At 42.4% G+C, this 25,009-nt stretch overlaps 1 protein-coding gene and 1 pseudogene across 1 annotated transcript in view; one reads left to right on the top strand and one right to left on the bottom strand.

The window, feature by feature from the left end:
- Positions 1 to 12,047: 12,047 nt before the first annotated feature.
- The window catches only part of CNMD (chondromodulin), a 308,020-nt gene continuing 295,058 nt past the window's right edge, over positions 12,048 to 25,009 (bottom strand). The window contains exon 8 of the transcript XR_008374640.1: positions 12,048 to 12,083. The gene's annotated coding sequence lies outside the window, so the exon portion shown is untranslated. The remainder of the gene's footprint in view (positions 12,084 to 25,009) is intronic.
- LOC128566448 (protein phosphatase 1A-like) lies at positions 14,429 to 16,647 on the top strand (annotated as a pseudogene).

Here is a 25,009-nt window from a genome sequence, read left to right as displayed (position 1 = left end):
AATATGCTCAACCCATCAGAGAAATGCAAATGAAAACCCAGAGCAACCAAAAAAAAACCCCAGGGGCAGCCCTGTGGCTCAAAGGGGTAGAGCGCCGGTCCCATATGCCAAAGGTGGCGGGTTCAAACCCAGCCTCGGCCAAAAACTGCAAAAATAAAAATAAAAATAAAATAAACCAGAAAATAACATGCATTGGCAAGGATATGGAAAAAATGAAATTCTCATACCTACTAGTAGGAGTATAAAATGGTACATCTCCTTTGCAAAACAATTTGCAATTCCTCAGTAAGTTAAACGGAGTTATTATTTGACCCAGCAATTCCCTCCTAGGTATATACCAGGATATCTACCTAGGTATCCCTAGAAAAGGTATATACCTAGGTATATAACAAAAAAGGACTGGTACATGAATGTTCACAGCAACATTTTTTATAAACAATAAAAAACAAAAGATCAATATCGATGCAATGGAAACATCTTATTTTTCCATAAAAAGAGTAGAGTTCTGATGCATGCTATTGATACAGGACAGGTGGCTCCCCAGCAAGCCGTGGAGCTGAGGGGCTGACCTGCCGCCTCCAGGCTGTGTTCCAGCGGTGGAGCCAGCAGAGGAACCAGCGGGCTGGAGGCTAGGCGGGGGAGACCCGTAGGAGGCTCCAGTAGCTGGAGGAGCCATATTCTTTTCTGTAAATAAACCATGTCTTACCACTGATCTGTGGTCCATGGATTCATTCTTGGAATCACCCAGACCAAGGACCTAGTGAAGATGAAATTCCAGTAGCTGGAGACACCAGCACCTTAGTTCTCCCTCCCCTTGGGACTTGCGGCTGAATAGAGAAACATCTCTACCCACCCACCCCCATTTCCTAGGCCTGGTCAATTTCTTGTAAGTTTCTTGGGCCTGGTCAATTTCATGTAAGTTTCCTAGGCCTGGAATTGATAGGGATTGTAGCCATTCTTTGCTACAGAGTCTTGGCTAAATGTAACTACAGCAACTATACATACCCCTGGACAAATAGCCCAGGGAGAGAAGGTGCTTCCCCACCCCCAACCCTCCACTTGGTTTGTTTCTCTCAGCCAGGAGCTTTGGTGTTTCTGTATTCTTTTCTGTAAATAAACCATGTCTTACCACTGATCTGTGGTCCGTGGATTCATTCTTGGAATCGCCCAGACCAAGGACCTACTGAAGATGAAATTCCGATATCACTATCACGTTCATGAACCCTGAGCCTATTATGATAAGTGAAAGAAGCCAGGAGCAGGACACATATTTTATGATTCCATTTATACGAAATACCAGAATAGGCAAGTACAGTAGATTAGTGGTTGCCTGGGCTGAGGAGAGACTATATGGAGGGTTAGGTGAGTTTCTTTTAGAAATGATGAAAATGTTTTAGAATTTAATGATGGGTTTTGCACAACTGTCTGAATAGTTAGCTATCTAAATTGTTTTTACCTTATGAGCATACTAGAAACCACTGAGCTGTAAACTATAAAAATCTAAACTCGGGTGACCTGGGAGGTAGCTCACCCGTATAATCCGGGAGACTGAGGTGGGTGGATTACCTGAGCTTAGGATTTCCAGACCAGCCTGAGCCAGAGAGAGACCCCCGTCTCTAAAAATACCCCATCATTGTGGTGGATCCCTGTAGTCCCAGCTACTTGGGAGGCTGAGGCAAGAGGATTGCTCTTGAGCCCAAGAGTCTGAGGTTGCTGTGAGCTATGATGTCACAGCACTTTACCGGGGGCAACAAAGTGAGACTCTGTCTCAAAAAAAATAATAAAATAAGATATATATAAACTCTGTGGCATGTGAATTATATCTCAATAAAACTTATTTCCTTTTTAACTGCTATTTATTTATTTATTTGAAACAGAGTCTCACTTTGTCGCCCGGGTAGAGTGCCCGGTATCATAGCTCACAGCAACCTCAGACTCTCAGGTTCAAGCAATATTCTTGCTTCAGCCTCCCAAGTAGCTGGGACTGCAGGTGCTGGTCACAATGCCCGGCTGGTTTTAGAGACTGGGTCTTGCTCTAGCTCAGGCTGATCTCCAACTCCTGAGCTCAGGAAATCCACCCCCTTGGCTTTCCAGGGGGTTAAGATTACAGGCATGACCCATGGCGCCCAGCCTTTGAACTGTTTTTTTTTTTTTTTTTTTGTAGAGACAGAGTTTCACTTTATGGCCCTTGGTAGAGTGCCATGGCATCATACAGCTCACAGCAACCTCCAACTCCTGGGCTTAAGCGATTCTCTTGCCTCAGCCTCCCGAGTAGCTGGGACTACAGGCGCCTGCCACAACGCCCGGCTCTTTTTTGGTTGCAGTTCAGCCGGGCCGGGTTTGAACATGCCCTCGGTATATGGGGCCGGCGCCTTACCGACTGAGCCACAGGCGCCGCCCCGAACTGTTATTTTTTTAAAAAATAGTTCATTTCCTTTTTATTGCTGAAGAGGTTTGCATAGTATGTATATAACACTGTTTAACCATTCACTCGCTGAAGGGCATTTGGATTCTTTACCAGTTTTTGGCTAGTATGAATAAAGCTCCAAATAAGTGTTTTTAAACATACAACTCCCATTTTCATGTTTAATTTGCCTAATCCAAGGGGGAATTCTGGAATTGTAATATTAAACTCTTCCAGCAATAAATGATAATCATACTTCATCATTCTTAATAAAGACTGTAAGACTCCATTCTTTATTCCTTCGCTTTACTTGCATGGCCTTAAAGGCAAGATTTCTGATGAGACTGGCTGCTTCTGTGCATCCTATACTGGGGCAGCCCTTCTCTGCTGTCCAGTATCAGGGCCCCTTGCTTTCTTTCGTATAGAACCGTTCTCACATGCTGAAATTATTCTGTTTATCATTTTTTTCCTCTTTATTATCTGTCTTCTCCAAGAAAAATGTGCACTTCATTATGGGAGGGAACACATTTATCTTTTTTACCATTTCCTAGCCTAGTATGAGGCATGGAGTCAGTGCTCCTGAAAGAAGAAATAAATGTGTTTGGTGCTGGTTTGAATTTATATGACAAACACCTGCATTTATGCTGTCATCATTAAGTGAATTCTCCAGCTTTGAGGGAGAGCTATTATTACACCTTTTTTTTTTTTCTGGTTGTTATAGCAACTCACTGGTCTCCACAGCTACAAGTTAATTCTGATGCAATTATTTTCCCAGACGACCAAACAGTATTTTCAAGTACGATATAATGATGCCATTATAAATCACATTTCTCACACTACAGAGAGTCACTGAGAGGTTTTAGATGGTGGAGGATTAAAAAGGCAAAAATAATCTGTTCAAACTAATTTATTATTTTTCTTTTTTTTTTTATCATTTTTTCCCTTTTTGTGGAAAGTCATCACAGCCATCAAACCAATTTAAAAAACCCAGTATGACACATGTCTACTCCCAGCTCGCTCATATTTTTTCCAAGTTCTCCAACCTTTCTACAGGCACCTGTGAAGCCAACTGGGTTTTTTAAGTTAGGGAGTTTTGAAACTTAATTGCTACAAGACAAAGAACTCTGAAGAACTCCATCACAGCCTAAAGATTTCCTCTTTGTTACAGTCTAAGTATTTCCTCTTTTTTCTTTGCCCATTACTTAACTTTCACATTAAACTAGCAAATGATAATAGTCCTTAACAAATTAAGATTTGTTCTGAAAAGTTCTAATATAAGGTATACACACACACACGTAGGGATATTGAGAAGAGTTTTATACAATGGGATTAGTCATTACAGAAAATAAAACAAGGTTTATCTGCATTATTTAACCAGCCATGAATGTAATTTAAAAGGCAGTCTATTTTGTAATAGCAGATACCCTAAGGAAATCTTACTTGTATATTATTATTATTTTTTGAGAGGCTCACTTTGTCCCCCTGGGTAGAGTACTGTGCTGTTATAGCTCACAGCAACCTCAAACTCTTGGGCTCAAATGATCCTCTTGCCTCAGCCTCCCAAGTAGCTGGACTACAGGCACCCACCACAATGCCTGGTTATTTTTAGAGATGGGAGTCCGGCTCTTGCTCAGGCTAGTCTGTGACTTAAGAGCTCAAGTGATCCACCTGCCTCTGCCTCCCAGAGTGCTAGGATTACAGGCGTGGCCACCGCAACTGGCCTTACTTTTATATTATGTTCCATTTTCCCTTCTGCAGGTTCTGTAGGTACTAGAAAGAGTCCTATTCCATAGCGTATCTTGGAATATACTAGTTCCAAGGTTTATCCTTTAATAAATACCTCACTATGCCTCCCTCTGTGCAATTCTGAATGCTTTTCTCAAACATAGAGTTGAAATACCCACCAGTAAACAGTCCCAAAACCTTATCTAAAAAGAAGGTTATATGAAATTGGCTTACCTCCTGGGATTTGACATTATCAAAACAGTATCCACTCAATATATTCGGTCGTCTTCAAAAAATACACAGGAGGGGGTGGCGCCTGTGGCTCAGTTGGTGAGGCGCCGGCCCCATATACCGAGGGTGGCAGGTTCAAACCCGGTCCCGGCTGAACTGCAACCAAAAAATAGCTGGGTGTTGTGGCAGGCGCCTGTAGTCCCAGCTACTTGGGAGGCTGAGGCAAGAGAATCGCTTAAGCCCAGGAGTTGGAGGTTGCTGTGAGCTGTGTGATACCACAGCACTCTACCGAGGGCCATAAAGTGAGACTCTGTCTCTACAAAAAAAAAAAAAAAAAAAATACACAGGAGGGAATGCTGACAAGGAGACAAAGAGAAAGATAAGGAGGAACATTATACAGTGTAGTATCAAGATTGCAGATTTTCAGTTGGGCATGATGGTGCACAGCTATCATCTCAGTTGGTTGGGAGGCTGAGGTGGAAGGATCCCTTGAGCCTAGAAGATCAGCCCGGGCAACATAGAAAGACCCCATTTCTAAGAAAAAAACATTCCAGATGTTTTTCAAAATATTCCTTAATTCCTTATGTATTTGTAAGAATTTCACTTTAGTCTCCTAGAAATCTCCATGCTTTTTTATTCTTTTAAGTAAACACTGAATGCTACACAATATTAACATGTCAATCCTTTGAGACAACTAAACCCAAATATCTGTCTATCGTTAAAAATTAAAGATGAAGGGCAGCGCCTGTGGCTCAGTGAGTAGGGTGCCGGCCCCATATGCCGAGGGTGGCGGGTTCAAACCCAGCCCCGGCCAAACTGCAACAAAAAAATAGCCGGGCATTGTGGCAGGCGCCTGTGGTCCCAGCTGCTTGGGAGGCTGAGGCAAGAGAATCGCGTAAGCCCAAGAGTTAGAGGTTGCTGTGAGCCGCGTGATGCCACGGCACTCCACTGAGGGCGGTACAGTGAGACTCTGTCTCTACAAAAAAAAAAAAAATTAAAGATGAAAAAAAAAAAACACAGATGGCCTAATAAAATGGAAGGTTTTTCAGGGAAGGATCAGGTGCCCACCATACAGATCTGGGAACGATTATTTGGTAAAGTCAGTCACCATGTTTCAGGTTTAGTTCTCTACTATATAGAAATTCAAATATTAATACACCTTGGTATAATTAGGTTTGGCTACAGAATCAGATTAACCAAACCAACAAGAATCCAATATACAAAAACTATAATACTGATATATTAACTTATAATTAGAAAATATAACTTTTTTTTTTTTGTAGAGACAGAGTCTCACCTTATGGCCCTCGGTAGAGTGCCGTGGCCTCACACAGCTCACAGCAACCTCCAACTCCTGGGCTTAAGCAATTCTCTTGCCTCAGCTTCCTGAGTAGCTGGGACTACAGGAGAAAATATAACTTTCAAATAGACCAGGTTCTGGTGATCCCTGATCAGCACATTTCTGAAGGTCAAATCTTTAAAGGTTGCTTGCTGGACATGGACTCTGAACTCACAGAGTAAATTGAATACCCTTCATTACCATTGTCAAGGTATGACAAACAGATGCGTTTGTCTTCCTGGCAGGGTTAGATGCCAAAGGGGAAATTTTTCTGGACAGAGCTGGATTTAAATTCCCATAATGGCATGGCCAGTCTTTCTTAGACTTCTTTGCTGGGACAAAGTTGGGCATGGTGGCTCATTAATTCTAGCACTCTGGGAGGCTGAGGTGGGTGGATGACTTGAGCTCAAAACTAGTTCAAAACCAGCCTGAGCAAGAGCGAGACTCCCATCTCTAAAAATAGCCAGGTGGCTTGGCGCCCACAGCACAGTGGCTACCGTGCTGGACACATATGCTAAGGCTGGCGGGTTTGAACCTGGCCCGGGCCAGCTAAGCAACAATGACAACTGCAACAAAAAAGTAGCCAGGCATTGTGGCCTATAGTCCCAGCTACTTGGGAAGCTGAGGTAAGAGAATCGCTTAAACCCCAGAGTTTGAGGTTGCTGTGAGCTGTGATGCCACGGCACTCTACCTACTGAGAGCAAGAAAGTGAGACTCTGTCTCAAAAAAAAATAAATAAATAAAATAAAAATAAAAATAGCCAGGCATTTTGGTGATCACCTGTAGTCTCAGCTACTCGGGAGGCTGAGCAAGAGGATAACTTGAGCCCAAGAGTTTGAGGTTGCTGTGAGCTATGACACTATGGCACTCTACCCAGGGTAACAAAGTGAGACTGTTTCTCAAAAAAAAAAAAATTAATTAAATTTAAAAATTAAAAGAAATAAAAAGCAATGAATGTAATCCATCAGATCAACAAGTTTAAAAAATGATATCAGTTGATATAATAAAGCATTTGACAAATTCCAACATCCATTCTTGATCTAAAAAAAGAATAGAATCTCTCAAGAGTGACATCATGGAAAATGGCAGAGTGAGAAGATCCAAGAATAAGTCCCTCCACTGAAGCAACTATTAAGTTGAAAAAAAAAAAACTGACAGTCAACTTTTCCAGAATTCTGGAATCTCATCTATAAGATAGCAATAAAACAATAGAGGTTGGACAGTGCCTATGGCTCAGAGGAGTAGGGCGCTGGCCCCTTATGCTGGAGGTGGCAGGTTCAAACACAGCCCCCGACAAAAACTGCAAAAAAAAAAAAAAAAAAAGGGCGGCGCCTGTGGCTCAGTCGGTAAGGCGCCGGCCCTATATACGGAGGGTGGCCAGTTCAAACCCGGTCCCTGCCGAACTGCGACAAAAAAATAGCCGGGTGTTGTGGCGGGCGCTTGTAGTCCCAGCTACTCAGGAGGCTGAGGCAAGAGAATCGCTTAAGCCCAGGAGTTGGAGGTTGCTGTGAGCTGTGTGAGGCCACGGCACTCTACCGAGGGCCATAAAGGGAGACTCTGTCTCTACAAAAAAAAAAAAAAAAAAAAGAATAGAGGCTGTGCTTAATAAAGAACGAGACTGCTGCATTTCAGTAAGAAAGTGTTGTGATGTTCTTGTTTACCGGCCTACCTTCCCTATTCCCTAGCTTGGCGGTGGCTATGGAGACAGAAGCGTAAAGTCCTGGTACACTTCTCTGCTGCTAGGGGGCCAAGATGGACCTTGTTCTCAAAAAACTGTGGTGTGCATTTTGATCTGCCTTGCAGTTCCTCGAGTAATCAGTATAAAGGTTGACCCTTGTTTTTCCCTCAATGGGCTGGCACAGCTTCCCAGGAGACATCTTAAAATAGCATTTCATTGTGTATACCACCTGTATATAGCCTCCTGGGGCGGGAGATGGTAGATGGGGACAAAGCCTGGGACTATTCCAAGCCTAAGAAGGAAGAAGCTGAGAAGGAAGATTTTGAGGGGAATAAGAGCACTACTGCATATACCGGAGAAAGTGAAGTTTAACACATATATGACATAGGAGAAACAGGGAAGTACAGTCCATTCACATTAGAAATAGGGCGGCGCCTGTGGCTCAGTGAGTAGGGTGCCGGCCCCATATGCTGAGGGTGGCGGGTTCAAACCCGGCCCCGGCCAAACTGCAACAAAAAAATAGCCGGGCCTTGTGGCGGGCGCCTGTAGTCCCAGCTACTCGGGAGGCTGAGGCAAGAGAATCGCGTAAACCCAAGAGTTAGAGGTTGCTGTGAGCCGTGTGACGCCACGGTGCTCTACCCGAGGGCCATAAAGTGAGACTCTGTCTCTACAAAAAAAAAAAAAAGAACCTATTCCTGAGGATTTTAAGTAAATTGTCTTACTTACGCTCAAAGAGTTAAAGGAAACTACAAAGGGCTAACAGAAACCTGGAAAAGAATTTATTAACAAAATGAGAGTATTAATAAAGATACAGAAATTATAAAATTGAATCAAATAAAAATTCTGAAGCCAATAAGTATAGTAATTGAAATGAAAAATTTACCAGGAAGTGCTAGGCGCAGTGGTTCACACCTGTAATCCTAGCACTCTTGAGAGGCGGAGGCAGGTGGAGGCAGGTGGATTGCTTGAACTCCTGAGTTCAAAACCAGCCTGAGCAAAAGAGGGAAACCCCGTTTCTTCTAAAAATAGAAAAACAGAGGCAAGGGCGGCACCTGTGGCTCAAGGAGTAGGGTGCCGGTCCCATATGCTGGAGATGGCGGGTTCAAACCCAGCCCCGGCCAAAAACCAAAAAAAAAAAAAAAAAAAAAAGAAAAACAGAGGCAAGAGGATCGCTTGAGCCTGAGTTAGAGGTTGCTGTGAGCTATGATGCCATGGAACTCTACCCAAGATGATAGCTTGAGACTCTGTCTCAAAAAAAAAAAAAGAAAAAAGAAAATAAAAATTTACCAGGAGGTTTCAACAGCAGATTTGAGAAGAAAGAAGAAAAACTCATCAAACTGAATAAAGGACTATTGAAATAATATATTCTGAGGAGTGGAAAGAAAAAATAATGAATTAAAAATTAGCTGAGCTGGAGAGACCTCAGGAATACTATAAGTGTAAATCATCCCAACATTCTCTTTATGAGAGTCCCAGTAGGAGTAGAGATAGAGAGAAAGGGACAGAAAGAATATTTGAAGAAATAATGGCCAGAAACTTTCCAATAGGGATAAAATACATGAATCTTCAGATATAAGAAGTTCAACAAAATTCAAATAGGACAAACTCAAAAAGAATTAAACTGAGACACATAATCAAACTATTGAAATCAAAAAACAGAGTGAATCTCTAAACTAGAGTAGAGGAGCATCTCATCACATAGGTACAAGGGATCATCAGTACAATCAACAGCCAATTTGCCATTAGAAACTACCTAGGTCAGAAGACACTAGGATAAATACTAAGGAGGAAAAAGGCCCATAAACCAATAATTCTGTATCTGGAAAAACTTTCCTTTAAAATAAGGGTTTGGCTGGTCTGAGCGCAATGGTGTTTACAGCTAATTGATCACAACCAGTTATAGATTCCTTTGTTCCTTCTTCACTCCCACTGCTTCACTTGACTAGCCTTTAAAAAAATAAAAAATAAACTAAAAATTTTTTTAAAACCTTGGCTCAGCGGTTACAGCGCCAGCCATATACACTGAGGGTGGCAGGTTTTAACCCAGCCCCGGCCAGCTAAAACAACAATGACAACTGCAACAACAACAACAAATGGCCAAGCGTTGTGGTGGGCTCCTGTAGTCCCAGCTGCTAGGGAGGCTGAGGCAAGGGAGTTACTTGAGCCCAAGAATTTGAGGTTGCTGTGAGCTGTGACACCATGGCACTCTACTGAGGGCAACATGGTGAGACTCTGTCTCAAAAAAATAAATAAATACATAAATAAAAAACCCTGGAAGCTAAGGTGGGAGTAAAACCTGAGGCAGAGAGTTTGAGAACAGCCTGAGCAACTTAGTGAGACCCCATCTCAAAAAAGAATGAACCATCAGCAGGTGTAGCTCAGCTGCTAGGGTGCCAGCTACATACACTGGAGCTAGTAGGTTTGAGTCTAGCCCAGGCCTGCCCAGGTGGGTTTGAATCCGCCCCAACAATGACAACTACAACCAAAAAATAGCTGGGCGTTGTGGTGGGCACTTGTAGTCCCAGCTACTTGGGAGGCTGAGGCAAGAGAATCGCTTAAGCCCAAGAGTTTGAGGTTGCTGTGAGCTGTGATGCCACAGAACTCTACTGAGGGTGACATAGTAAGACTCTGTCTCAAAAAAAAAAACAACCCCCCCAAATAAAAATAAAAATAAAAATATAATGAATATAATTACCAGAGCATGGTGGTGTGAGGCTGAGGTGGGAGGATCACTCCGAGCCCAGGAGTTTGATCATGCCACTGCACACCAGCCTGCACGACAGAGTGAGACCCAATCTCTTAAATAAGAAACATAAGGAGATATTCAGACATTCCCAGACAAATAAAAGCTGAAGTAGTTTATTGCTATTAGACCTTCCCTACAAGGAATGAAGTCCTTTAGGATGAAATGAAAGAATTCTAAATGGTAACAGGAAGCTATATGACAAAATCAAGAACTCCAGTAGAGGCAGTTATATGGATAAATAAAAAAGTGAGTGTTATTATATTTTGGGTTTGTAATTCTTCATTTTGTTTCCTATAGTATTTAAAATACAAATGTTGAAAACAATAATTACAAGTTATGCTTATAATTGGCACAGAATGCACAAATACGCCATTATGAGCACAACACAAAAGAAAAACAACTGTATAGCAACAAATTTTCTTGGTATCAATTCAAACTGGATTGGCATACATTTAGAATGTTAGCCAATAGGCTAGGATAACCACAAAGAACATAACTAAAATACATACAGAAAAGACAATGAGGAGGGAATCAGAATATTATATTTAAAAAATCACCCACACCTAATGTGCATGATGCAATGATACATTTCAAAACTACTAAGAAATGAGTATAATTGTGATGGATGTGTTACTTAGTTCAATGTAAGCATTTCACATTGTACATTGAAGCAGTACCCTGAACCCCATAAATGCATCAATGTACAAAGTTATGATTTAATAAAAAAAAAATAAAAAATCAATCAAATACAAAACAAGGGATATTTGAGGGAAAATAAGGATATTAAACTGTAGAAAACAACTACAAAATGGCAAAAGTGCTTACTTACTAGTAATCACTTTAAACATAAAAAAATTGAACTTACTGTTAAAACACAGATACTGGCAGAATTAATTTTTTTTAAAAAGCCATGATCTAGTTATTATATGCTGTTTATAAAAGACTCATTTTGGTCCAAAGATACAAAGATATAGAAAGTAAAATTAGGGCCGGGCACTGTCACTTACACCTGTAATCCTAGCACTCTCAGAGACTGACGTGGATGGATTGCTTGGGCTCATAAGTTCGAGGCAAGCTTGAGCAAGAGGGAGACCCCATCTCTACTAAAAATAGCAAAACTATACAGATGTTGTGGAGGGTGCCTGTAAGTCCCAGCTACTTGGGAGGCTGAGGCAAGAGGATCTCTTGAGCCAAAGAATTTGAGTTGCTGTCAAACTCTTAGGATGTACTCTACCCAGGGCAACAGAGTAAGACTCTGTCTCAAAAAAAAAAAAGGAAAGAAAGAGAAAAGGAGAAGAGAAGAAAAATAAAATGATGTAAACAGTAACAAAAGGAAACCTGTGGTGGCCAGTGCAGGCCAAACAGACTTTTTTTTTTTTTGTAGAGACGGAGTCTCACTTTACCGCCGTCGGTAGAGTGCCGTGGCATCACAGGACTCACAGCAACCTCCAGCTCTTGGGCTTCAGCGATTCTCCTGCCTCAGCCTCCCGAGCAGCTGGGACTACAGGCGCCCGCCACAACGCCCGGCTATTTTTTGGTTGCAGTTTGGCCGGCGCCGGTTTGAACCCGCCACCCTCAGCATATGGGGCCGACGCCCTACTCACTGAGCAACAGGCGCCACCCCAAACAGACTTTAAGTCAAAATTCTTACAGAACAAAAATGGACATAATATATTGAAAAGAGGGTCAATTTATTAAGATATAACAATTATTTAAAAATACACACAAGGGCAGCGCCTGTTGCTCAGTGAGTAGGGCGCCGGCCCCATGTGCCGAGGGTGGCGGGTTCAAGCCCAGCCCTGGCCAAACTGCAACCAAAAATGGCCGGGCGTTGTGGCGGGCGCCTGTGGTCCCAGCTGCTTGGGAGGCTGAGGCAAGAGAATCGCGTAAGCCCAAGAGTTAGAGGTTGCTGTGAGCTGTGTGACGCCACGGCACTCTACCCGAGGGCGGTACAGTGAGACTCTGTCTCTACAAAAAGAAAAAAAAAAAAAGAAGAAGCATTTGATGCTTTAAAAACAAAAAAATACACACAAAATGGCAAAGCCCCATTAAATATGAAGAAAATATTAACAGAATTAAAAGGAGAAATAGTGGCTCGGCACTCATAGCTCAGCAGGGCACTGGCCACATGCACCGGGGCTGGTAGGCTCCAACCACCTGAGCCTGCTAAACAAACAAACAAGAACACAAAAAAATAGTCAAGTGTTGCGGCAGGTGCCTCTTGTCCTAGCTGCTTGGGAGACTGAGGCAAGAGAATCACTTGAGCCCAAGAATTTGAGGTTGCTGTGAGTTATGACACCATAGTACTCTATCCAGGGCAACAAAGTGAGACTCTGTCTTAAAAAAAAAAAAGAAAAAAAGTGAAAAGACAACAGAATGAGAGAAAATATTTGTAAATCACATATCTGATAAGGTCTAGTATTTAGACTATATATAGAACTTTTACAATTCAACAGCAAAAAGACAAAAACAACAATTTAAAAATGTCCCAAAACTTCAAATTTATACATTTGGTGTATAAGCTTGGCTGAAGAGCCAGTGGAGTAAAAGTACCATGTGTGGTATTCTGACTCAATGCCTCTAAGTCAAAATCCCACCCAGGCAGAATGCTAAGGAGAGCCAGTCTCTGCCAGAAGTTTTACAAAAGCCCAAGATTTTTTCAGTTTATATGTTCATTTTTTTTTTTTTTTTTGCAGTTTTTGGCCGAGGCTGGGTTTGAAGCCACCACCTCCGGCATATGGGGCTGGCGCCCTACCCCTTTGAGCCACAGGCACTGCCCTATATGTTCATTTTTTTAAAATACTTTTATTTTTATTTTAGGTTAATGTGAGGGTATGAACAACCAAGTTATAATATTTGCATATATTGTTTATCATAGCTCAATTTACAATTGCTAAGATGTATAAACAACTTAAATGCCCATCACCCAGGAATGGATTAATAAACTGTGGTATATGTATACCACGGAGTACTCTTCTGCCATAAAAAAAGATGGAGACTTTACATCTTTTGTATTAACCTGAATAGAGTTGAAACACGTTCTTCTTAGTAAAGTCTCACAAGAATAGAAAAGCAAATATCCAATGTACTCACTGCTAATATGAAGCCAGTAGATGATCTAATTCATGCCCCCAGAGGAGAAAAATTCAATTAAATTCAAGTTGGGGGGAGGGAACAAGAGAGAGGAAAAGGGGAGCAGGGAGGGGATTGGTGTGCTCCCACTTAAAAGGCACTATGTAAGGGTATGTGGCACAAGTTTTGGGTGCAGGACACACAACTAGGAGAGGGACTCTACCTAACAAATGCTGCTCAAGCTAGTCTCGAACTCTTTTTTTTTTTTTTTTTAAGTGTTTCGTTTATTTTTATTTTATTTTATTTTATTTTTGCAGTTTTTGGCCAGGGTTAGGTTTGAACCCATTACCTCTGGCATACGGGTCCCGCGCCCTACTCCTTTGAGCCACAGGCGCCACCCATTTTTTTTTTTTTTTTTTTAATGAGACAGACTTTGTCACCCTCGGTAAAATGCTGTGGCGTCACAGCTCACAGCAATCTCCAGTTTTGGGCTTAGGCGATTCTTTTGCCTCAGCCTCCCGAGTAGCTGGGACTACAGGTACCTGCCACAACGCCCGGCTATTTTTTTGTTGCAGTTTTGGCCGGGGCCGGGTTCAAACCCACCACTTTTGGTATGTGGGGCCCGGCGACTTACTCACTGAGCCACAGGCACCACCCGTGATCTCGAACTCTTGAGCTCAAGCAATCCTCCCCACTTGGCTTACCAGAGTGCTAGTATTATAGGCATGAGTTACTGTGCCTGGCCTGTGCTTTCCTTCTTCTCCCTGTCCCTTCCCTGACATAGAGCAGAATATTCAATACTGATTATTAATTTTTTATTGTTGTTGTTGCTTTTACTCTGTCAATTTTCCCCTTTCCATACTTGATATACTATGAGAAATAGTCTATCTTCATTTTGCCCCATTTCATTCAAAGCTTAATATTCACACACATTTCCTTGGGAAAAATATAGCACTCAAAGTCCTAACTTTGCCATGGTTAATGATACTCTGTCTTTATACAAAGGATATGAAGGTCATTTATTAATCTTTAAAAAAATTTATTTATTTATTTTATTATTTTATTTCTTACCAAATCATAAACACATAGATCACGTATACATTAATGCATCAATGGGGCACAACGCTCTGACTTCACATAGAACTTGGAATGCCTACATCACACTAGTTAATACATCCCTCATCTCATCCACCATTGTGTCAACATATACACTCCACACCCAACAGATCCGACATGTACCCCTGCAACATGCACCACAGGTGCGGTCCCACAATACAGTCCTGTTTTACTACAGTAAGTCGATATGGTGGTTTTTTTTTTTTTTTTTTACCAATAATTTCATAAGCTCGTGCCTCTTTAGTTATAGATGAAGGCTCTTTAGAATAGGAATCAGCTCATCCTCTTTTTTCAAAGCTTTAATACCCAGAACAGATGGTAACCAGTAGTGCTCAGAGCAGGTGTTTATTAATTAATTAATGGACTGAAGTAAATGTCTTACAGCTTAGCGGAGATTGTGCAGAGAAAAGGAATAAATGAAAATGGCGTTGTGTGGAATTGACTAGTGGTCTGTATGTAAGTTACTGAAATATTTTCATTGACAGACAGACAAACAATAGTATTACAATAAAAATTCTTTACTTGTTTTTCCCCTTCCGTACTCCCTGGTTGTAGGAGTCTTTCTTCCTTCTACTCCTGTCCTCCCCACCCAGAATGAGTAAAAGAATTATAAAGTTTAGTAGATCATCCAACAGACAAGCTTTTATGACTTTCATTTTCTGTCTTTAGAATCTGCTTCCCTCCTTCTGGGAACCTAACAGAACTCGTATCATCTGTGCACCTCCCTTTTTTTTTTCTGCTTCGAGTTGTGAAGATTTCAGAGAGACAGCGGGAAATTTGGAGTTTTGCCCTGGGTAAGGTCAGGCCGGGAAGGGGACCGTGGAGGGAAGGAGCCTGCTGCGTCTGGGCCCAACTCTGGGCGCCCTCGCAGCTCAGATCATCCGGGCGTTGGAGCGGCAGGCAGGGAGCGGGTCCTAGAGGAGGAGGAAGCCAAAGATTCGCTGTTTTCACGTCCCATCTGCCTGGCATCCTCCTCCTGCTCCCCACACACCAGACCTACAGCGGCCAAAGGACTCGAAGCTACTGGCCAGGGCGGGCACTGACCGCTGCTCTCTAGCGCCCACCGCCGGAGGAACTTTTCATCCTCAGATTTTGGTATCCTTGGGGGAAAATCTGGAGCCAATCCTCTGTGGATACTGAGGGATGACCGTATAATCTTCAAACCTTTCCATATGAACTATTAAAGTCGGAATCATTTTATTGTTGACTAAAGTGTGAATCCAGGAAGAAAAGTGTCTCATATAACAGAGAGTGGGGAGCACACAAAGGAGGGTCTCCTTGCAGGCCCAAGAACTGTCTGGGTGACTTGGGGAACATTAGCTGTGGGAATGGGCCGCGACTTCTAGAAGAGCAAGACTGGAGGCTAGACGCTCAATTGAATGTACTCACAGCACATTTGGTTGTGAATTAATGCCAGACTAAGGCGTGTTCAAACGGAGGATAAATATTCGGCTGGGATCCGTTTGCCAAGCGGACCTGAAACGTGGTCACTCTTTGCTGTGTACTGTCAGCCTGCCGGTTCTAAGGTTGCCAAATACTGCTGTGAGCATTTGTTAGATCTGGACCTGAAATGTGGTTGTTCTTTGCTGTGTACCAGCAGCCTGCCGGACCTAAGGTTGACAACTACTGCTGTGAGCATTTGTTAGATATCGTTATCAGTAAGCAGTTAAGGGTCTGCTGGAGTGCCTTGTGTGGAAAATGTAAAGAATGGAATCAGAACAGGTTTTCTGGAGATTGATGAACACAGAGTTACATCAGAGAAGAAACGGGGTGCAGATAGGAGTGGGCCAATAGCTGTGGGTGTCTTAATTACTCCCCAACCCGCTTATTCCATTAACTGTGGAGACACCAGAGGTTTACTTTGTAAGAACAGGAAAGTTGACTTCATTCAAGATCAGAAACCAAATAATCTGCCGGAAAAAGAGCAAATTCAGAATACAGGTGTCTTTGTGGTGATTCAGGGTGTGACTGGCTCTCTAGCTGTATTAAGAGCCCACGGAGATTTTCTTTCCAAAGTGTCCACAGGCAAGGCCTTACAGAGCAACTTGTCTCACCAGAGCCTGAAGCCTGCGATATTGAAAGATGTGAAGAAGAGGATTCATTATCCTTGCCTGTGGTGGTATCTGGGATGTTTTGGGAAACAAAGAGCTCTGTGATCTTGTAACATCAGACTCAAAGTCACTGATGACCTTGAGAAAATTTGCAAAGAACAGGTCAACGTCTGTTTGTGCAAGGGAAATCCAGACAAGAGGAGTGTGATTTTGATTTGTTTTCCAAATGCACCCAAAGTTTTGCCAGAAGCAGTGAAAGAGGAGGCAGAGCTGGACAAGTACTGAAAATTATCTTAATGTTCTTGGTAAGGGAATTGGCATTGTTGATGAATCTGGTCCCTTCACTGAACTTTCAGGTTGTTCTCTCCTGTTCTCTCCCTTGTCCTTTGCTGGCCTGGTGCTGCAGCCACATTTCTTGTAAACATTGCAGGTCTGGCATCTCAAGGATTTCTATTAATCTTCCATCATTAAATTTTACTACTTTTTTCTGAAGTAGTGGATTAAAATTTGTCTCATTTAACTTAAAGGTTATAATATTATATATACAGTATACATATGATACATAAATTACATGATATTATGTGACACACATATATTATATTTACACGATACTATGTAATATTATATTTAATAGTACATGTATAGGGTGGCGCCTGTAGCTCCGTGGTTAAGGCACCAGCCACATATGCTGAGGCTGGGTTCTATTTTCTTTTCTTTCTTTTTTTTTTTGTAGAGACAGAATCTCACTGTACCGCCCTCGGGTAGAGTGCCATGGCATCACACGGCTCACAGCAACCTCTAACTCTTGGGCTTACGCGATTCTCTTGCCTCAGCCTCCCGAGCAGCTGGGACTACAGGCGCCCGCCACAACGCCCGAGTATTTTTCTGTTGCAGTTTGGCCGGGGCTGGGTCCGAACCCGCCACCCTTGGCATATGGGGCCGGCGCCCTACTCACTGAGCCACAGGCGCCGCCCCTGCGGCTGGGTTCAAACCTAGCCTGGGCCAGCTAAAACAACAATGACAACTGCAACAAAAAAAAATAGCCAGGCGTTGCGGCAGGCACCTGTAATCTAGCTACTTGGGAGGCTGAGGCAAGAGAATCACTTAAACCCAAGAGTTTGAGGTTTCTGTAAGCTGTGATGCCACAGCACTCTACTGAGGGCAACATAGTGAGACTCTGTCTCAGAAAAAAAAGTACATATATATTATATAATTTATGATTATAATATCAATGTATAATTATATGTAATTTTATATATGCTAATAAATGATAGGTAATATATATGTATAATATTATGTTATTATAATATATACATATGTATCACATGGACTTGTTTCTGAAAACACTTGACCTTTAGCAGCAGTCTCACCCCAGCACTTTGTGTCTTCCAGAAGTAGCACACGTACAGTACAAATGATCCCTACTTCGGGACCGTGACTTTAAATAGAAGTGAACTTCGGGCAGCGCCTGTGGCTCAGTGGGTAGGGTGCCAGCCCCATATACCGAGGGTGACGGGTTCGAACTCGGCCCCCGCCAGCTAAAACAGCAATGGCAACTGCAACAAAAATAGCCGGGCATTGTGGTGGGCACCTGTAGTCCCAGGTACTCAGGAGGCTGAGGCAAGAGAACCACCCTAGCCCAAGAGCTGGAGGTTGCTGTGAGCTGTGATGCCACAGCACTCTACTAAGGGCGACAAAAAAAAAAAAAAATAGAAGTGAACTTCATCTATTGCCTGGTGTCGATAGAACTCCAGACAAGGACCGATATTTGTGTTTGGAAAGTAGCAATCTGTCCCTAAGAACACTTCCATCAACACACCCTTCTCAGCCAAAGTTATTCCTGCTTGGTGCCTTTTCATAAGTGGATGAATGAAGCTAGCTTCATTCTCATTTGGCAAGGTAGGAAAGAGAGATCGGTGGACAGATGGCTATAATCCAGTGCACAGGATGAGTAATGGATTGAGAAATACTCTTTAAAAAAAAATTACCTGTCTATAGAGATCAGAGACCTACAGGAAATGAACAGCAGCTGTTGAAGGCATCGGGCTTAGTTCCAGTTTTCAGCTATTATAAAAACCTTAATGCACAAGTTTTTGTAAGAACATAAGTATTTATTTCTCTGGGATAAATGCCTAAGACTACAGTTGCTGGGCATTGTGGTAACTGCATGTTTAGTTTTGAAAGAAAATGCCAAACTATTTTTTTAGCCATCCTGATGGATATAATGTACACTGTTTCTAGGTCTAGGTCTAAGGGAAGTATGAAGGCCTCCACATTTAGATAGTCAAACAGATTATTCAACTCGGACAGGGCTTTTTATACACTTCCTCTAGATTACAGACAGCCCTTGCTCTAAAGTTCATGAGTAAAATGACACTTATTTGTATTCCTGAATCAGTTTTATTTCTTTCTTTCTTTTTTTTTTTTTTTTTTTTGTAGAGACAGAATCTCACTTTATGGCCCTCGGTAGAGTGCCATGGCATCACACAGCTCACAGCAACCTCCAACTCCCAGGCTTAAGCGATTCTCTTGCCTCAGCCTCCTGAGTAGCTGGGACTACAGGCGCCCGCCACAACACCCAGCTATTTTTTTTGGTTGCAGTTCAGCCGGGGCCGGGTTTGAACCCGCCATCCTCAGTATATGGGGCCAGTGCCTTACCGACTGAGCCACAGGCGCCGCCCTTGAATCAGTTTTATTTCTAAGTGTAAAAAACAATAGAGAATTCAGAGTTAAAATTTTGAGAGGTAAGCTCTAAACCAAAACAAATACCTTATGTCGCAGTTTAGTCAGTAAGACTTCTCACTTGCATTTGATTATTTAACAGAAAATAGAATGAGGTTGTACATTTAGTGAATTTTGACTATATGTGTAATCATAGTGGAAATAATTTACTAAACAATTATTGTATGCCAGGCAGTTCTCTAAATAATTTCCTTCCTTCCTTCCTTCCTTCCTAGTCTCACTTTGTTGCCCTTGGTAGAGTGCTATAGTGTCACAGCTCACAGCAACCTCAAAGTCCTGGGCTTACACAATTCTCTTGCCTCAGCCTCCCAAGTAGCTGTGACTACAGGCGCCTACCACTAGGCCTGGCTATTTTTAGAGATGAGGTCTTGCTCTGGCTCAGGCTGGTCTCAAACACATGAGCTCAGGTAATCCACCTGCTTTGGCTTCCCAGAGTGCTAAGATTACAGGTGTGAGCCACCGCACCCAGCCAATAATTTCAATTTATTATGTCATTTAACTTTTTTTTTTTTTTACCTAACTTTTTTTTTTTTTTTGGCCAGGGCTAGGTTTGAACCCACCACCTCTGGCACATGGGACCAGCGCCCTACTCCTTGAGCCACAGGCGCCGCCCATGTCATTTAACTTTTTAGTCACCCTGTGCACTTGGAATCACTATTATCTGCTATATGGTGAACAATATTGGCTTTAAATTCCTAATCACCAATATATTGTAGTATAATATATGTAGTAAAAATAATAAATTTGCACTTATGTATTCTTTTATTGAGATAGAATCTATAGTAAATAAGAAGCACAGTTCAATGAATTTGGCAATTGTATACACTATGTAACTAACAGCCCCATCAAGAAGAAAACATTTTCATCATTCCTGAGAATTTCTTCATGTTTCTTTCTAGTCAATCCAGCAATCTACACTCCATCCCCACTCCAACAGGGACATCTATTGATATTTGTACTCACATAGTATTTTCACACTATATATCTGGCTTCTTTTACTCAATATAAAGTTCTTGAAACTCATCTACTTTTTTTAATTGAGATATAGTCTTACTATGTCACCCTTCGTAGAGTGCAGTAGCATCACAGCTCACAGCAACCTCAAACTCTTGGGCTTACGTGATTCTCTTGCCTCAGCCTCCCAAGTAGCTGGGATGATAGGCACCTGCCACAACGCCTGACTATTTTTTGTTGCAGTTGTCATTGTTGGTTAGCTGACCTAGGCCAGGTACGAACCCGCCACCCTCGGTATATGTGGGTGGCGCCGTAACCACTGTGCTATGGGTGCCCAGACATCGTCCACATTTTTGTATGAGTCAGTTCTTTCACGTCTTATTTCTGAGTTATATTGCTCTGTATGAATAAACGACAATGTATTTATTCATTCTCCTATTCACAGGTTAATGATTGTTTCCAGTTTGGGGCTATCATTAATAAAGAAAGCTACTATGAACATTTTTGTATGAGTCTTTTTGTGGATCTATATTTTCATTTCTTTTGGGTAAATACCTACGGTTGAAGTTGCTGAATGATTAACTTTAAAAGAAACTGCCAGGCCATTTTCTATTGTGTATATACCAATTATATGCTCATCATTAATGTATTAGAGTTCTGGTTGCTTCACATAATCACCAACTTGTAATATTATCAATCTTTTTTTTTTTTTGCTGTTTTTGGCCAGGGCTGGGTTTGAACCCTCCACCTCTGACATATGGGGCTAGCGCCCTATTCCTTTGAGCCACACATGTTGCCCCCAATCTTTTTAATTTTGCCTTTTTTTTTTTTTTGAGACAGAGTCTCACTTTGTCACCGTTAGTAGAGTGCTGTGGTGTCACAGCTCACAGCAACCTCCAACTCTTGGGCTTAAGTGATTCTGTTGCCTCAGCCTCCCAAGTAGCTGTTGACTACTGGCACCTGCCACAATACCCTGCTATTTTTTGGTTGTAGTTGTCATTGTTTGGCAGGCCTGGGCTGGATTCGAACCCACCAGCTCTGGTGTATGTGGCTGGCACCCTAGCTACTGAGCTACAGGTGCCAAGCCTAATTTTACCTTTAATTAGAGTGAAACTGTATGTCCTTGTGATTTGATAATTTGCTTTCCCCTGTGGACTAATGTTCTTTTTTTTTTTTTTTTTTGTAGAGACAGAGTCTCACTGTACTGCCCTCAGGTAGAGCACCGTGGCGTCACACGGCTCACAGCAACCTCTAACTCTTGGGCTTATGTGATTCTCTTGCCTCAGCCTCCCGAGCAGCTGGGACTACAGGCGCCCACCACAACGCCCGGCTATTTTTCTGTTGCAGTTTGGCCGGGGCTGGGTCCGAACCCTCCACCCCCGGCATATGGGGCCGGTGCCCTACTCACTGAGCCATAGGCGCCGCCCCTGGACTAACGTTCTTAAGAAGATTTTCATATGTTTATTGGCTATGCACACATCTTCATTGGGAAGTATCTTTTCAAGTCTTTTGCCCATTTCTTATGGTATAATTTGTATATTGTTCATTTGTAGTTTTAAAAATACATATTTCAGGCTCGGCATGGTGGCTCATTTCTGTAATGTCAGCATTTTAGGAGACGGAGGCAGGAGGATCACTTGAGGCCAAGAGTTTGAGACCAGCTTGAGGAAAATAATGAGACCTTTTCTCTACCAAATATAAGAAATTAACCATATAATGAGACCTTTTCTCTACCAAATATAAGAAATTAACCATATAATGAGACCTTTTCTCTACCAAATATAAGAAATTAACCAGGGCAGCGCCTGTGGCTCAGTGAGTAGGGCGCCGGCCCCATATGCCGAGGGTAGCAGGTTCAGACCCAGCCCCGGCCAAACTGCAACACAAAAATAGCCGGGCGTTGTGGCGGGCGCCTGTAGTCCCAGCTGCTTGGGAGGCTGAGGCAAGAGAATCGCCGTAAGCCCAAGAGTTAGAGGTTGCTGTGAGCCGTGTGACGCCACGGGGACTCTACCCCAGGGCGGTACAGTGAGACTCTGTCTCTACAAAAAAAAAAAAAAAAAGAAAAGAAATTAACCAGATACGGTGAAATATGCCTGTAGTCCCCAATATTGGGGAGGCTAAAGCAGGAGGACTACTTGAGCTCAGGTGTTTGAGGCTACAGTGAGCTATGATCATACCACTGCCCTCCAGCCTGGTTGACAGAGTGAGACCCTGTCTCTAAAAAGTAAAAATAATAATAACAAATAAACATATATTCCAGATAAAGTCATTATCTGGATTTGACTTTAGAGCGATTTCCCTAAGACATTCTCCCAATTCCCTACAATTGTCTCCTCTTGGAGGTTCCTACACAGGGGACACAAAGTTAACAGGTGGGATAGTGGCTTTGAATATCTCTAAGTACCAGACAGTCATTCCAAAGGTCCTCGGGAAAGGTGTGTGCAATCTTGCTGAACACAAAAAGTGGTGTCCAATGGGGGAAACGGGAGGGGTTTGAGATACAGGAATTATTAGCAATGACAGGGGTTAACCACAAGGTGGACCCCTCAAGAGGGCATAGTCTTTGTGTACAATTGAACAAGGTCTATAAGGCTGGTAGGAAAACGGAGGTAACAGGAGTAAAAATGCTTCTCTATATAGGGTGGCCATAAAGTTTGTGTGCAACATTAAATTACACTTTATTAAGTGTTATTTCTTTATTGATCCTAAGGAAGTAGAGTCATAGAGTTTAGAAATTTCAAAAGACTCCCTAATTATGTTGTGAGTTAAATTTCATTTAGTACATACTAAAAAATTGGGGTTGATAATGTAGGGGTAGTTTATATACCAATATAGGTCATTGAGGGGCAAGTCTCCTTGGGACATGCTAAGAATGGTAATTAGCTCTCAGTCCCAGGGGTCAGGTAGGGGATGGCACATCCAACATTCAGTGAGATTGAGAGTAGTAGCAATAGTTTGAGAAAACCTAACAAGAGAGTTTTGTCCCATCTTTGTTCATGGGTGGGGATGTAAAATAGGAGAGCACAAAAGGATAGCAAGGGGCACAGTCATCATGCAGTGGTTCTCAACCTATGGGTTGTGACCCCTTTGTAACAATGAAAATACATCATTTGAGAACCTTCCTAATGCCGTGGCCCTTTAATACAGTTCCTGTGGGTCGTGACTCACAGGTTGAGAACCGCTGGTCTTAGAGTATAGTATAATAAGAGAGAGGTGGGGTTAGAGGTCAATGGAAAAGAAGAAATATAATAAATAGACAAAGAGAAACATGGCAAGGATCAAGTAGGGAAATCCTGAGAGATCTTGTTCTGACACCTTACATAGAAACAGACTACTTCCTGAAGTCACATACAGTACTTGTTCTGTGGGTCTTGAGAAAGCAGTCCATTTGTATTATAATCTGCCTCTGAGGTCTACCAAAAGAGCTTCAATTTAAGGTCTCCAGTTGGGGTCGATTTCCAAGTAGAATGTCTTGTATTTTTACAATCATGAAACATGACTTAGGTGTTATTCTCCATGTAGTCTTGCAGCGGTATTGGTAGTTAGGAACTCAGTGTTAATTTCTCTTCCTCTTGGATTCTTGGATTCAAGCTTAGTGTTTTGGAGGTGTCTTTTCCAGATTAAGTGTCCAATTTGAAAGGCTGTTGTGAGAAAGACAATCTGACCATTGATGATCACTAGAGTACTAAATTAGGGCTTTGGTAGTATTCAAGGATATTGGGTTGCATCAATTTAGGGTCACATAAGGTCCAAGTGAGGTAGAGGATCTTTTTTTTTTTTTTTTTAAGAGTCTCATTTTATCACCCTCGGTAGAGTAATGTGGTGTCACAGCTCACAGCAATCTCCAACTCCTGGGCTTAGATGATTCTCTTGCCTCAGCCTCCCACGTAGTTGGGACTACAGGTGCCTGACACAAATGCCCAGCTATTTTTTTGTTGTTGCAGTTTGGCCGGGGATGGGTTTGAACCCACCACTCTCGGTATATGGGGCCAGTGCCCTACCCACTGAGCCAAGGTGCCGCCCAAGGTAGAAGATCTTCACTGGCCTCCTAGTAATTATTTCACAAGAGAATAAACAATGTTGACCAGAGGAAGAGGAGTCAATAATCATCAGTCCTAAATGTAAGATTTTGGGCAGGTTGAGTTCCTTAGTGAATTTGGCTAGTTTGAGTATTGTTGGCCTGATTTATTCTTCCAGAGGACTGAGCATGGTAAGGAGAATGCAACTTTTGCAACAGCAATAATACTCACTGAAGAGCTTGAAAAACCTTACCACTAAGCTTCTAACCATGCTGAAAACATGCCAACCCATGTACCCATGAGACTTTAACAGTTAAATAAAATGTATTTTCCAACGAAGACAAGGAGCAGAGAGAGTTGGCTCTCATTCTTCCTCCGCCTTTACATGCTGACCAGGACTACGTTTCTAGCAAGTCAGGCAAGGTGAGGTTAACTGCTCAATATTAAGACATCTCCAACAATATTCATGGCAGAAGATCTTTTAAGACTTTCCTCACCACAATGGGTAATCTTATGGAGGCCAAGGACTAAATTTTGGGAGAGGGACCAAGGAGAAATCAAGCAGTTGTCTGAGTTGTTCTTCTACAAAGAAAGTGGTATCAAAATCTTTGAGAGGAGTTTTCGTGATGTCAAGAGTTAAAGAGTGTGTGAAGAAGAGTGGGTGAAGAAGAGTTAAAGAGTGTGTGGTGGTGATATGGTCATAAGGTTGTCCTTCAGAGAAAAGAGGAGGAAGAGTAAGTAGCCAGACTGAGGTTTGCCCAGTGGTGGATAGTGATGTGAGAGGGAGGTGGCGGTAGGATTTCACATAAGGGGAGTCTGGAAGCAGAAAGGTGTTGGGTGTTCTCAGGGAGTCGTGAAGTATGAACTGTTTTGGGTACCAAAAGGTTGGGTAGATGATGTAAAACTGAGTCAGCTCTGGGGTGGTGCCTGTG

Source organism: Nycticebus coucang, chromosome 15 (assembly GCF_027406575.1).
Source record: "Nycticebus coucang isolate mNycCou1 chromosome 15, mNycCou1.pri, whole genome shotgun sequence".
NCBI classification, from domain to species: domain Eukaryota; kingdom Metazoa; phylum Chordata; class Mammalia; order Primates; family Lorisidae; genus Nycticebus; species Nycticebus coucang.
Note: the sequence above shows the minus strand (reverse complement) of the source record. Positions and strands in the feature narration are given on the sequence as shown.